Source organism: Rhinolophus sinicus, linkage group LG04 (assembly GCF_036562045.2).
Source record: "Rhinolophus sinicus isolate RSC01 linkage group LG04, ASM3656204v1, whole genome shotgun sequence".
Classification (NCBI taxonomy): domain Eukaryota; kingdom Metazoa; phylum Chordata; class Mammalia; order Chiroptera; family Rhinolophidae; genus Rhinolophus; species Rhinolophus sinicus.
The window spans coordinates 39,548,085-39,564,174 of record NC_133754.1 but is presented as its reverse complement, the minus strand read 5'-3'; positions in this window follow the sequence as shown (position 1 = coordinate 39,564,174).

The following is a 16,090-nucleotide window of genomic DNA, read 5'->3' as shown; positions in this document are numbered from 1 at the left end:
GTCCAGAAAACCCTGCATAGCTTTTCCGAAGATCTTTCTAGGTAAGAAGAAAGCAATTAAGAATTTCTATCCTACTTAAACACACTCTCCTTCCATGCATGTCAGTCTCCTCACAGAGGCCCTATGCATCATGCTCCTTCTGCAGCTTTGTATTATCTTCTTCTTTCCCTCCAATGTACACTTGCCTGCATTTCAAGGTCCAAGGTCAGCACTACTTTCTAGGAGGACCGTCCATTACAGTTCCTGCCTATATTACCAATGAACTCATATTGTTTTTTAAATTGACTTTAAGTAGATTGTCTAGGCATAGAATTAATACTCTGTACAAGAACTTTGCTTTTACCTAATATTTTTCATGTATATGTTTTGCTCTCTTAAACTGACCTAAGTTCCTGGAAAGGAGGCAAACCGTAGTTTTTGTTCTTTTACTTCTAGGACAGATGAATACACGCAGTTATTTTTGTCTCAGTTTCTCTTGACTGTCTCTTAAACTCGGGATCCACTCATTTCTTTCACAAGACTGCTAGGTGAAAAACAATGTTCCCCAAACTGGCTGTGTTGAAAAAAACCCACCATGGATGCTTATTTAAAATATGGATTGTCAATATCCATTCCATCCCTACTGAATTAAAGACTTCAGAAGGGAAGAGGCCTGGAATCTGGATTTTTATCCAGTAATCAAGTTTGTTCTTAAGTATTGACAAATTTGAAACACACTTGCACATGGAAACTCTCCGAGGATCTCTTTTTCAACACTAAAGTGGACATAATAATACTCAGAGAGTTACCGTGGGTATTGGATGAGGTAAATATGCTACCAAATATATCCAGGAAAGCCCAAAGATCATAAAACACCCTTGATAAACTGTAATGGAGATATTTCTATTCTCTTGTCATACCATTTTATAAAATCTTATTTTAAAAATTAAAAAAAACAGCAAGTAAATCAATAGGCATCCTCCTTTACAAAGCCCAAACTTCACAGTTGTTCTATGACTATCAAAGTTTATTGACTCATTCCCACCTCTGTTTTTCCATGAAGCTAGTTTCAGTTGGATCTCTTGAACTTCTCATGGTTTAAAGTTTATGGGAGTGCCCTGTCTTTTATTCTAGGAATTTGAACATTAAGCAGTCTGATAAATCAAGAAGGTATTAACTAATATTAGTCCGTCAATGTTACAAACTAAATTTTGTATTGCTTTCATTATTCTTATACCTTGAAAAGTACTTTTAATGAGTTCCTCTGATAATTTTAATGGGGATCATTTTTTTAATCTATCTATCTATCTATCTATCATCTATCTATCTATCTATCTATCTATCTATCTATCTATCATCTATCATCTTTTCACCTCTTAGGGCTATCTGAAAATAATAGATTAACATCCTAATTGAAATAACATTCTCATTTGCCAATGTATTTTATATTCAAACAAATATTTACAGCAGATATTTTAGTTATTTATTGATTTTTGTGAAATATCCAAAAGGTCTGGCTTCTACCTATTTTCTTGCATAGAGTAAGACTTTGTTTTTATTTTTGCTAAGCTTCCTGAGGAATATATTATTTTAAGTTCCCTAAATAAACACATGGAGTTTAATATTAGACATGGATTTTGTTCAGGTAGATAACTTATTTAACTTAATTAATCGAGTGAGTGAAATATTTTTGGTACCTCATCAAGCTTAAATTGATGTTATCAATTTAATTCAGAAATACAGTTTTCAGACCCATAGATATAGAGAGCAAGCTGTTGGTTGCCAAAGGGGAGCAAGGAAAGGGGGAGTTTTAAAACAAGAAAGAAATACAGAGTTTCAAAAGAGTTTCTTTATTCATCAGTTATGCGCATGTAAATATGTCACTTGTCAAGAGCCAACAAGTAAATGATCCTTCTATGTGTCTATGTATCTAAGTATCTCTGTAGCTGTCATCTATTTTTAGAATATTAAGAATGCCAAATAAAAGGAATCTACAGTAATGATAATACATTTGTTATTAAAAATATATTAACTCTTTCTTGCATAATTTCGAAGTTGCTTTATAATGGTGTAGATATAAGTACTCAAGTAAAAATACCAAGACAATCTTCTGATCATGCTAAAGGTTGTTTGTGAAATACATTATAGCTTTCCCTCTATGCTTTATTTGGTGAAACTATCAGGAGGAATTATTCAAGTTCCAATGTTTATTACTTTTTCATTTTAAAGTATTTAAAGAGTTTAGCATTATTTTTCATAGGGGGTCTAGGAGTCTGATACCAGGTCATGGATAGAACTAACCATTTGACTGATAGGATCTTGGACATTTGTTCGTAAGCCAGTAACTGCTAAGAACACTAGGGTACCCTGAGGCATCCATGCCTCTCATAGCTCATGGGGAACCTAATGTGAATTCTAGATTTACTAAGGATATTTCTGGGTTAGTAATAAACATTCAAAATACTGGATAAAAAAAAGTAGAATCCTGCTCAGTCCTTGAAGGGGAAATGTATGGCTCCATCTGAAATGTTGCTAAGAGTATTTATTTAAACCCTGCATTATTTTTATTTTGTCATCAGCCTTATAAATGATATAATCACTGGACAAAGATATTGTGGCAAAAAAAAAAAAAAACCACCAAAAAAACAACAACAAACAAACACCACCACCAACAACAAAAAACTAAGTTATTTAGAGGGAACTTTTTTTTTAATTGACTGGGATTTAAAGACATGCAAAGCTATATAGAAAAAAATAATTCTTGTTTCATCTATTCACAGTAAATGGAATGTTATAATTATTGAGGACTTAGTAATGTTAAGCTTGAGGAATTGCTTTATTGTAGCCTATTTTGGTCATATCTTAAATTTTTGTAAAAATACCTACCTTTCAGGTTTGACATAGAGTCAAAATGAGATAATGTAAGCTAACTCTCAGTATACTTTCCCTCCACATAGCAATGAATGGATACTATTATATGATAGCAGTGCTTCTTTTGAGAAACATTTCACCCAAGAATAGAATGGAGCATATTCAAAGAAACGCTTTGATGAAACTATTTTGTTGGATATATTCAGTTTTTATTATTTAAGATGCTGCCATAGGTTTCAGTCTCAAAATGATTTGTTGCTTTTGTGTAGAACTTTCCTCTTTAGTCCTTTTTACTCATGTCCCTGAATAAAATGTCATGGAAGCTCTCTAAGTTTCACAAAAAAATTTCTAGAGGACCATTATTGTTCCCAGACTTTTCAGGTGAAGGGGAAAAAGAAAAATAGTTAAATGTGAAAAAAAGTATAAAAATTATTACAGCTTTGGAGACTTAGTTTAATGTAGACCACCTTATTATTTTAAATTAATGTGTTAATATACACAAAAACACATTTTAGAATGTAATTAAAGAATAAAATATTTTAAAAATTCAGTATCTTCACATATGTACTTATATGCTTATAATTTTTCTTGAAATGTAGCATTAGGCCAAATAATGCTTTTTATCAGTAGCAATTAATCATACTGATAAAATAAAGTCATACTAATTATATCGACAATAATAAAAGTAAATATCACTATTATACTCTGGAACAGCTTTACCATTAAGAGGTATGCTATCAACATAAGTTTTTCACATGTAGATTTAACCATGATTTTAGACTAGTGATGAAATCATTTGTTACATTTTAAAGTATAATTAAAGAGATTTATTCTTAAAGTTTCATGATGGTCACATCACTTTTTAAATTATTTTTGGGTAGAAAAGATCTATTAATACATGCAGCATACAATAGACAAACAATAAAAATTGTTGACCTACTAAACCTTATGATTATTTTTTAAATCAAAAGAATAAGATAATCATGAAACTAGAATAAATGCTAACAAAGCTGGTTGGAAGAAATCGTATTTAAAAGAGTTTATTTTGGTTGTTTTTATTTCACATTTTTCTTCCTTTTTCCTTTTTAGTATTTTTTATTGTAATCATACACCATAAAAAATAACTCGAGCTGTTTTCAGTGTTTCACTACCCAAAAGAACAAAGTTTAACCTTAAAGGATTTTAATATTTATTTTTGGAATTATTTATTCTATAACCATTCTAGTCATTGCCCAAAAGTTAAGTTCATATTCTCTCAGATTTCAATAAAATGAACAAAATATCACAGAGGACACTTAAAAAAAATTATGATTTGATTATGGGAAAGTGAAGAGAAAGGTTCCACAATGCCTTCCGAACACTGTAGCATGTAAAATATTTTGAATGCTATAGAGCAGGAAAATATTAAGTGAGTAAACGTTCACTAGAAAATAAAAGGTTTGAAGCTATTAATGTGAATTAATATGTCACAGTCAAGTCAGGACCACACCCAAACATGACTCACAGAAACCTCTACACCCTTGTGCAACAATTACAAGAAAGGTAGCACATAGCTTAAAAGAAAAAAGAAGAAAAGAAAAAATCTAGTTACTTATTTATTACTTGTGTATGGAAACTGAGAGTAAAGAAACTAAAGAAAGGGACTAAAATTCTTCTTTTTTAAAGTTGTATTTATGATTTAGCTGAAGTGTGAGAGCACTAACCTAAAGAACATTTATGTTGGTGGGTAATCTCTTTGGAAAGGATATTCCGGGACAAAAGTGAGGTAATATGGATTATTGTAAGCACCTCTGAGTCTCTGGTTCAGTTATCTAATGAGAAAAATAAAAAGGGATTTTGCAAATAAGTGTGTATTGTCGGACTCCCAATTGTGGACTAAATCGTCTTAGGGTAGTTTATCTCTACATTTGAAGTATAGAATATTACAGTAAGTAAATTACGGGGGTTGGAATGTGGTTATAGGGCAACTTAAGCATAAAGTATATCATATTAAATTGCATTCACAAAACTTCCAGACCAGAACAAAATCACTTGAGCAGCATCTCTTTGATATGTGTGAAGGTTACCAGGGCTGTTCACAATGGTTCCAGCTCTCATTCAGGGCACAGATAGAATTTGTTTTTCTCTGCTTTTGAAGTTGGATGTGGCCATGTAACTTGCTTTGGCCAATATAATCTGAGTAGAGTTGTCTGTTATTTCAAAGTGAAAGCTTAAAAAACTAGTTCAGGATCACTATGTTCCCTTCCCCAAGTCTAGTATTGGAGAAGCACACATGGCAAGACAGAATCTCTGCCATCCCAGTTACCTGAGTGATTGACGAATGGATCCTCCCACAGAGCAATCATATTTTTAAATTTGCTTAATCTCTTTCAGTCACAGAGAAACTGTAAAGTTGATATAATAATAGTACCTATATCATGGGATTATTGTGAGAATCAAAAATAATTAATCTTTGGCCTTAATACGATGTCCAATAAATGTTCACTATTAGCATTATTGTTAAAATGTAAAACAAATGGTAAAATATTTAATATTCCTCCAGAAGTTTTATATTTTTCTTCCCAAAGGGTACCTTAAAAAAGTAAAGTTTTTAATTAATCATATTAATTTTGTGATCCCCCCCACCTTTTTCTTGCTTTGTTTATTGTTTCCAAAAAAGTGTTAGCATTAAAAAGTCATGGAGTCTCCACATATGCTTAACATAGAAGCCATATTAATAATTTCATTAGATAGGAAACTAGGTAAGGCACAGAAATACATGCGTATGTAATTCATCCAGGGGTGACTAGGGGAAAAGGGCAGAAAAGAGAATTACAGTGGGTTAGCCTCTGGCTGTCCAAGGGGTTTACAGTGTTCTAGGACAGTAGAAGTGGGTGGTCAAGAATTATGTTTCCAATGCTACCAAAAGAGCAAGGGACTTACTTGCTGAGATCTTGTAATTCAAATCTACTTGTACCCCAGAATCATTCAGAAATGTGATAAAATAGACCAGGTCATCCATCACTTTACAAGAATATTGGCTGTAAACTTCAAAACTGATTAGACTTAATTCCTGGAAAGAAGGAGTACACATAATAAAGTATGGTGTGAGCCAAGAAGGGTGAGTTCCTTTTCTTTAGTAAATAATTTCAGTCTACAGTGTAGGCTTCTGATAAGGCTCAAAGATTCACTGTAGAATTTTTTTCAGTAATGAAGCTGATTTAAATATAGTCTTTCAACCTGGTTTTTGTTGTTGTTGATTGAGGTTTTGAAATGCAAAAAGGGGCCACTTAATTCAATTTATTGGCATATCATTGATTACCTGAGACAATATGACTCACATAAGTTAAATAATCAAAATATGCAATGGAGCTGGCTATTTACTTATCACTTTTAAAGTGAGACTTTCTGTGAAAAAGTACAGGCTCCCCAGAAATTATCCTCAGAGTCAACTGTCCTAATATTTAGAACAAATTTTTCTCAATATTTTCTAATCCACACATTTTCCCAGCCCATTCTTCCAGTGGAAATTAATCTGTTAAATAAGATGAACAAAAGCAATATTTAATTTTATTTACTGCACATGGAGTTCTCCTCCTCTCCCTGGTCTGAGAAGAAAACAGAACCTGATTCACTTTAGGTTATTGCACCTAAGGCAATAACCTCAATTGTCTTGTACTCTTCTCTGACATCTTTTTTTCTGTCCAACTGACTAATAAAACAAATTTACTAAAGTGGGTTGCAGGTAACAACTTTAGACTGTTAAAAGCAACCAGTAGGGTGGGCCAAATATTAAAGAACTAGGCTTTTCCTACCTTAGAAATTAGCACTTTGGACCTAGGCAATAAAATAGTCTCTTGCTATTCTGGAAATTTCATGGCATAGTTTTATAGCTTAGGGGTAACCTTGCTATTCACAGTGATTAAATAAAAGCAGGATTATTTCTAAACCTTCACTGAGCTTACAAATGAAATGTGAACTTGATTAAAAATAAAATATCTGAAAATAAGTGGCACCTGCCCAGTACTTCAGAGGTTTCTAAAGGCCTTTTCATAAGGTATTTTATTTTAGCCTTAAAACAAACTTGTTTGCTCAACATTATTACTTCAATTTACATAAAAGAAAATTAACATTCAGAGCGGTTAAATGAATTGTTGATGGTCACACAGGTACAAACTGAAGGCTTGACTGTGACTCAGCTCTAAATTTTCTACATATTCTATGAAACCAAAGTTACTCTTCACAGTAGCACTGTCCAACAGAAATATAATGTGAGTTACAAATGACATTTAAATTTTTCCTAGAGTAACATTACAAAACGTAAAAAAATAACCAGTGGAATTAATTTTAATTATATATTTTACTTGATCCAAAATATGAAAAATATTATCTCAATAGGTAATTAATTTAAACATTACTATGACATATTGCACTTTTTTGTTTTTTAAGTTTTACCAAGTCTTTGAAATCCAGTGTGTACTGAAAGTACATCTCAATTTGGATAAATTCATCAGAAATATTTAACTTGTATTTAAATTTCATAAAATTTAACATTGGAAAAGCTGATTAACATACTGAAGCTTTTCTAAACATACCTAAATATTTTCCAATAATTAATTTCAATATTAGTATTAAAATTTAAATTAAATTGAAAACTTTAGTTCTTCAGTCATACCAGCCATGTGTGAAGGGCTGAATAGCCACATGTGACTGTCATGTTATACGGAGAGACTGTACACTGTTGTTTATTAGGCACTAGAGTTTAAACACAATTTCACACTGTTTATTTCATCTTTTACGTACATCAATTATCAAGAAAGAGATAACATGTTAAAGGTAGACAATTACATATTCAGATTCACTGATTTTCTTTCTTGTTTTCCAGGTAAGTTTTAAATGGGCAAATTGATAATACAGACTGAACTTTTCATGGAAACATGTTGACCAAAAAATAAAAATATGAAACAAAAATGCATTCCTTTCTAGGTCAACTAAACAAGCCGTATTTAAGAAAATACAGTATAGGGAATAGAGTCAATGGAATTGTAATAGATATATACAATATCAGAGGGGCAATAGACTGCGGGAGAGGGGTTATCACTTTGTGAAGGATGAAATATCTAACTATTATATTGTTTTGTACACTTGAAACTAATTAAAAAAATAATGAGAACCAAAATAACTAAAACTACATAAGCCAGATATTACGTATCTAGAAAAAAAAATCGTGTCATGTCAACTATAAAGACTGTTTGATTTGTAAAAAAAAAGAAAGAAAGAAAATACCACTCATTTCCTTTACTCCGCAATCAAAAGCCCAACTTTTGGAAGTCACTTCATGGGCTTTTGATGAGGGTAAATGCAATTTTCCCTCACTTGGCACTACAGCACCCTTTTGTTCCTGCTCTCCTCAGGGTATGTCGAGTTTATATTTAAGGGTCAAATATATGGTGATGGAAAAAGAACTGACTCTGGGTGATGAACAAACAAAGTAATATATAGATGATGTATTACAGAATTATATACTTGAAACCTATGTAACTTTACTAACAATTGTCATCACAATAAACTGAAAAAAAAAGGATCTTTATGAAATGTTGGAATGTGAGGAAATAATGAGGTAGGTGAAATTTGCCTTGCAACCTAGAAACGTCTTTCCTCACCTGTTTCTCCCTTCGATGGCAACTCTTTCAACGCTTAGACACCTTAAGCTTCCCTGTTCTTAGATGTGAATTCAGATGATTTTGGACTAAAAAGCCCTGCTTTTTTCTTCTTATTTGACTCACCTTGTGGTTTACTTCTCTCATGGAAGGTCGTTTATAAACTCCTTCAGTCTAAGGGATGACTGTCGTCTTTACCAGAAGTATTAAATATGGGATGAGAATTTCGGGTAGCAGAAAGCTTGGAAGAATATTTTGGGGCAGTGAAGTCACACCACTTTGCCAGGGACTTCTGCTTACCCTTCATAGGAAGCCTTCAGCCAACTTCTGGTGGAGAAACGTGAATATAAAAAGGGTCGCTGATTTTATCTGAGTTTCACTATAAAACAAATTAAAAATTATGTTCATTGTTAAGAAGTTAGCTGAAAGGAAGACTTCTTTAGTTCATAAAAATCAATTCACGCATTCATCTCCCTATATCAGTAACATCCCGTGGATCTGGGTTCTAGAATGCCCACTAGAATTTACTCCATGCAGAGAGAATTGCTCTCCTTTGTGGATATATTTCTTTAAAAATCCATAATTCATGCCTAATTATTAGACATTCCAAGATCCATCTGAAGGACTTCTCCTTGATTGACAGTTATAACCTTCTTCCCGTAATATGGTAAATAAAGTTACAAAAGGTCTGTGGTTGCAAGAAGTTGCTCATTTCAAAATATTATGAAATATTCTCTCTGGACTGTGGAGCCAATGTGCCATTTCTGGGAAATTATTGGCAAACTGTTATGCCTACTTAGAGTCATTCTGGAAGGATAGCTAAACTCTTCAAAAATTGTGCTTATTAACTATTTGAATAGTTGCAAAGGAGTATTCATAAAATAGATTTCCCATGTCAATAATAATGATACACTGAACCAAGTTTAAGAAAAAGAACATTACCATTATCTTTCAATTTCCAGATGTACCCAGCAGAAGTAATCCCTACCTCAACTGTGCTTTAATCATTACCTTACACCTTATTTTTCTTTATGGTTTTACTACATATGTTTATTTTCCTAAATAATATGTGGCTTAGTTTCCTAAGTTTTTGAACTTTATATAAATGAAATTATACTATATGTGTTTGTTTGCAATTTCCTTTTTTAAAAAATTCCATTGTATGTTTTCCCACCAGCACTAAATAAATGAATGATTCTAGTTGTTCTCCCCGCTTTTACCAGTTGAGATGGTGTTAAGTGCTATTTCACTCTGGCTTTCATATATTGCTATTTTTTTTTCTTATTCATGTGTAGCTGTTTTTTATATATTCTGAATAACAATGTGTTGCTGAGAAGCAAATAGCTTCTCCCCGTTTGTGGCTCGTATTTTTATTATGTGGTGTTTTGAAAGTTCTTAAGTCATCAAATTTATCAATATTTCTCTTTGCTTTCCCTTTTGTGTCTTGTTTAACAAATCATTTCCTTTCCTGATATGATGAATAGACTTTAGTGTCTTTCAAAATTTTGCCTTTCACATTTGCCTTAACTTATCCAGAAACAATATTTGTGGATGATGTCAGTAGGTGTTCAATTTCATATTTGTTCCCCAAATGGATACCCAAATTTCCAAATATCACTTATCAAATTGTCTGTTTCTTCTCCCAAGAATCTGCAATACATGCTTTGCCATAAAAGTTCAGGCTTATTTCTGGAATCTCTGCTCCATAGTCAACATATCCATCTTTGTACCAGTATAAAAATGCCATAATTTAAAGGTATGATGAATTTTCTTATGAATTAAATCTCAAATTGCTCTACTTTCTCAGCATGATTTGGTTATTCTTAATTCTTTGTCTAGATTGAAAATATCTTTGACTATATAGATTAATTTGGGGAAAAGTGTCATGTTTGTAATATTGAGTCATCCAACCCATGAATGTAGTATATTTTCCAGGTTATTTAATTCTCTACTGAGTTTTAGTAATGCTTTATAAGTTTCTATAAAAATATCATGCACACTCTTTATTAGATTTATATTTAGGGACAGCATATTTTTTTATGCTATTGAACATGATGTGTAACTTCAAATTTCATGAATTTACACCTTGATTAATTTCATATGTATGATAACATATGTGTCTTTTTGTATTGTACAATGCCCTCTTTATTTCTAGAAATGCTTCTTGAATATATTATAACAAAGTATAATTTATTATATATTATGATTATAATGTATTTCCAAAAGGCAAATATTATTGTTCATCTTTATTTAGATTTTTCTCACGTATTTACCTTTTCTTTCCTCTTACTTCCCGTTAGCATCTTGTATTTCCCATAATTTATTCTCCTGCTGCCAAAAGAACCTCTTTAAATGATTCATTTAGTTTGGGTCTATTGAAGATACATTTTCTCAGTTATTCCTTCTCTGAAAATTTCCTTATTTTGCCTTCATTTTGGTGAATACTTTCACTAGGTTGGCATTTATTGTCTACTGGGAAATTGAAAATGTCATTACATTAACTTCTGATTTTCATTTTTTATTGTTGAGAAATCAATGTTCAGTCTTATAATTAATCCTTTGAAGATACTATTTATTTTTAACTGCTTTTAATATATTTTTCTTTTGTTTTCAACAGTTTTACTATAGTGTATATATGTGTGTGTTCTTTGTTCTTTCTTTATAGTGGCTTGTAGAACTTCTTGAATATATGCTGTGATGAATTTTATTACTCTTGGCCATTATCTCTTCAGATATTGTTTCTATTTTATTACCTCTCTCTTCTCCTGGGATTCCAATCATGGTAGAAATTTTGACAATGTTTCCTGTGACTCCTATGCTTCATTTCATATTTTCATCTTTTCTTCTCTTTAATATTCAGTCTTTTTATTGTCTTCTGACCTATCTTCCATTTCCCATTAGGTTTCTCTTCAGCTGTTTCTATTCTGCTGTTAAACTTTATTTCAAATTTGTATATATCCATTCTAGAATATATATTTGATTATTTTTTATAGTTTCTAGTTACCAATTATATTTTCCAAAATAATGTAGTATTTGTTTAATAGGTAAAATAAATATTTCATTTGTTTCTGATAACACCAATATCTGGGTAAACTGCAATTGTTTTTCTCTCTTGTTTTTCATCTTGGTGTTTTGTTATTTGATCTTGTGTCCTGATATTTTGAGAATATTTTACTGATGCTGGACATGGTGTATGAAACATTATAGGGGTAATATTAATCTCTGGATGTTTTAATGTTCTCTATAATGAAACTAATTAGAGACTGGGCCTCAGTCTTATATGGTCTATTTATGGTTTAATTCTACTCGTAGATAGTAGCTTTTTATGAGTTCCAGCTGAAAGCATAAGGTACTTATTACATTTTTTTCCTCCATGGAAGGTTCAGTACACTAATTGTTGCCTCCATTATCTGCTTACGATTGATGAAAGTTGTGCTTAGCTAATCAGCAAACATCTTGAGGAAAAAACTAGGGATGAATTAAGCTAAAAGGAGCTCCTTTTACCCTTTCTCCTAGATCTTTGCCCATTAAATCTTCGCTGAGTTAGTGTGTCTTAAATGTCTTCAAACTGCTAGTTTTTATATTTTGTCAGTGTTGGACTAATATAAGAGAACACATCATTACCAGAATGAAAAATCCTCTATGTACGCTTGAAACTAATATGTGTTCTGCAATTCTGGGGTGTATTGTTAAATGTCTGCGTTAGATCATCTATAAATGTTTGTCTTTACACCTTCCAAATTATTAATGATTTAATTATGTCTGCTTAATCAATAAACTAGATGTGTCAACATCTAATAGTATGATTATGGATTTCTTGATTTCTCTTGTTCTATTAATTTTTACTTTGTATATTCAGAAGTTACATCATTCAGTCTATACTATGTTAGAATTATATTATTTTCTGGAGAATTGAAACTTTTAAAACTTTTATTATTATTTAGTATCCTTTTTTATAGTTTATAATGTTTTATATAATCTTATATTTGTTGCAACCATAGATAGATTTATTTCCAAAAAAATGTTTGTTTTTCTTTTTTCCTGCTCTCTTTTGGATTTATCAAGTATACTTCATCACTGAATTAAAATTATAATCTTCAGTTCATGGCATATTGTCATTATTAGAAGTACTAATGTGCAAGGATCTCTTTTGTATTATGCACATATTTTTGTATTTATTTATTCCTTTTCTCCTTATTGTTTTTCTCATAGTTTGCCAAATCCCTCTTACTAAATGTGGATTGTTGTACTGTATGCATATATTTTTAGTTTAGGTAAATATTATTGTGCTAGATATTTTCACCTTCCTTACATATTTTTTCATTCAGCATGAACATTTTAAGATTTGCTTTTTACTCATTGTACATCTAGTCTGGCTTCTCATTGCTGTCTCGAATGTCATGGTGTGCATCCACCACCTTTTAACTATGTGTTCTTCCTATAGTCGTCCACCACATACACACACACACACACACACACACACACACACACACACACACACAAATGCCACACACACACACACACACAAATGCCACACACACACACACAAATGCCGCAGTGAAGCTTGTTCATATATGAACCCTGGAAATCAATTTGCTCTCCATATTCATTTTTTGCTTTCTTCTTTATAATGTCTGCCTCAGGAGACTGACGTGTATGGACTCCATCAATGTGTCCCTTTGCCATATATCACCCGTATGGGTATGGCCACATGAATGCCGGCAGGACAGTGATTGCAGAAAAGAGAGGGATTCTGAATTTTTATTATTTGTGTGGTCATTTCAGGTTGAGTTTGTTGCCTTGTCCACTTTTATATTTCCTCTCAAGGGAGCCATCTCCACAGACTTTTCTCCTTAAGGATTTTTATAATTGCTTCTTCCCCTCATCACTTGGGGTCTAGCAGTGGTAACAGCCCAATATACTGAATGCTTCCTTTGGGTTCCCCTATATTACATGCATTCCCTTTTAATCATCTTTCCAGAAACCCCCTTCAAATTATTCTAATATGCTGGGGTCTTGACTCATTTAAACTCTTATGGAACTGTAAAAGAATTATTCTTTTACTGTTGCTATTACTGATGTTTTAGTTCGTCAAAATCAAAGCTAATCAAATTAGGCTCAAAAATAATATAAGAACTGAAAAAACTTTTTCCTTGTCATGAACCTTCTGGATTTACATACTGCTTTTATCTTGGACTTTAGTGAATCTTTTGTATTTAAAAAAAATTATCAAGATGTAATTATTCATATTGTAAAGAGTCAATTTTTGTTTAGTTTTACTCACATGTTTACCATATTTCTTTTCATCCTTCTTGTGATTCACATTTTATGTTGGAACAACCCTTCTTTTGCTTGAAGTACAGCCTTTAGAATTTTTTGCAGTGTATCTAATTTGAGTTTGATGATTTTGTTTTTTCAGTACATTGATGATATAATTTCACTGTATTCTTCCTCTTGTTCCTGTTGATAAGTTATCTGTCAGTCTAATTATCCTCCCTTTGAAGCAATCTGTTTTCTGTTTGGTTGTTTTAAGATTTTCTCTTTGTCTCTGTGTTCTACACTTTTATTGTGATATGGTTATGGTCGGGTAGAGTTTCTTTTTTTAAAAAAAAACCTTTTATTTATTAAGTTTGTTTTTCCAGGACCCATCAGCTCCAAGTCAAGCAGTTGCTTCAGTCTAGTTGTGGAGGGTGCAGCTCACAGTGGCCCATGAGACAACTTTACTGTTAAGAGCACCAACTGAGCTAACTGGCTGCCTGGATAGAGTTTCTTTTTATTTATTCTATTTGGAAGGCATGACCTTCTTGAATCTGTATTGGTGATTTTCAACTTTTCTTCAAATTTTTATCATTTTTTTTTCTATTTTTCTCGTTTTTTTTTTCTTTTTTCAAGTTAAAGTTTATTTGGGTTGACAATGGTTAGTAAAGTTACATAGGTTACAAGTGTACAATTCTATAATACAACATCTATATACCACATTGTATGCTCACCACCAGAGTCAGTTCCCCTTTCATTACCAAATGTTTGTCCTCTTCTACTATCCCCCTACCACCTTACCCTATGGTAACCACTAAATTGGTGTCTATGAGTTTTTGTTTCTTTATTTGTTCATCTTGTTCCTTTGTTGCTTTCGGTTTTATATCCCACATGTGAAGTCATATGGTTCTCTATTTTTTCTGTCTGACTCATTGCACTTAACATAATAATCTTAAGACCCATCCATGTTGTCACAAATGGCAGTATTTCATCTTTTCTTATGGCAGAGTAGTATTCCATTGTGTCTATATACCACATCTTTATCCAATCATCTATCGAAAGACACTTTTGTTGTTTCCATTTCTTGCCCACTGTAAATAATGCTGTAATGAATATCAGAGTACATATATCTTTACGGATAAATGTTTTCAGATTTTTTGGGTATATTCCCAAGAGAGGAATTTCTGGGTCATGTGGTAATTCTATTCTTAATTTTTTGAGGAATGTCCATAGTGTTTTCCATTGAGGCTGTACCAATTTACATTCCTATCAACAGTGTATGAAGGTTCCTTTTTCTCCACAGCTACTCCAACACTTGTTATTATTTGTCTTGTTGCTGATAGCCATTCTAACCAGTATGAGGTGATATCTCATTGTGGCTTTTATTTGCACTTCTCTGATGATTAGTGATGTTGAGCATCTTTTCATATATCTGTCAGCTGTTAGTATGTCTTCTTGGGAGAATTTTCTGTTCATGTCCACTGACCATTTTTTAATTGGATTGTTTGTATTTTTGTTGTTGAGTTGTATGAGTTCCTTATATATTTTGGATATTAACCCCTTATTGGAGGTATTGTTTGCAATTATCTTCTCCCATTTTGTTGGTTGTCTTTTTGTTTTATTGATGATTTCTTGTGCTGTGCAAAAGCTGTTTAGTTTGATATAATCTCATTCATTTATTTTAGCTTTTATTTCCCTTGCCTTTAAGGTCAAACTTAACAAAGGATGTGAAGGACCTACACACTGGAAACTATAAGATATTTTTAAAAGAAATTGAAGAGGAAGCAAGGAAATGGAAAAAAAAAATTCTGTGTTCATGGATTAGAAGAATTGATATAGTTAAAATGGCCATATTACCCAAAGCCATATACAGATTTAATGTAATATCCACCAAAATCCCAATAGCATTTTTTTAAAGAAATAGAACAAAAAAATCATCAAATTTGTGTGGAATCACAAAAGACCCTGAATAACAAAAGCACTCTTGAAAAAAAGGAATAATGCTGGAGATATCATACTCCCTGAATTCAGCCTATTCTACATAGTAACAATAATCAAAACAGCATGGTTTTGATAAAATAAGAGACACACGGACCAATGCAATTAAGTAAAAAACCTAGAAATAAACTCACATAAATATGGATAGATGATTTTCGACAAAGGATCCAAAAACATGCAATGGAGAAATGAAAGTGTCTTCAATAAATGGAACTGGAAAAATTGGAAAGCGACATGAAAAAAGAATGAATCCAGACTCCTTTCTGTCACCATGTACCAAAATTGAGTCAAAGTGTATCAAAGAACTAAACAGAAAACCTGAAACAATAGACTTCATAAATGAAAAC